A 407-nucleotide genomic window follows, 5' to 3' on the forward strand; every position below is an offset into this window, starting at 1 on the left:
CCTTGTTGTGGGCTGGAAACATGGAGGCAACTTTCACATTAAACTTTCCTTTTTTTACTGTACTGTATGCGTACCATTCTGCTCCTTTAGAAAACGAAAGTGAATAAATCCCAAATTAAACATGGCGTATTTTAATATTTAGTGAAATTGTGATATTGGTTCAGGATTTTTTTGGTTGATTTATATTTGTCTCCAATATTCTGCAGTGATTAATCCGCTGGAGCCATCAGTGTCGGTCCCCCTGCCACCAACAGAAGAAATCTCCGCCCAGAGGTTTCTCTCCCTCACCTGTTTAGTGAGAGGTTTCTCCCCCCGAGAGATCTTCGTCAAGTGGACAAACAATGACAAGCCGGTGAATCCGAGTAACTACAAGAACACCGAGGTGATGGCGGAGAGTGACAACACCT

The sequence above is a fragment of the Chiloscyllium plagiosum genome, unplaced genomic scaffold (assembly GCF_004010195.1).
Source record: "Chiloscyllium plagiosum isolate BGI_BamShark_2017 unplaced genomic scaffold, ASM401019v2 scaf_11185, whole genome shotgun sequence".
Taxonomy (NCBI): Eukaryota; Metazoa; Chordata; class Chondrichthyes; order Orectolobiformes; family Hemiscylliidae; genus Chiloscyllium; species Chiloscyllium plagiosum.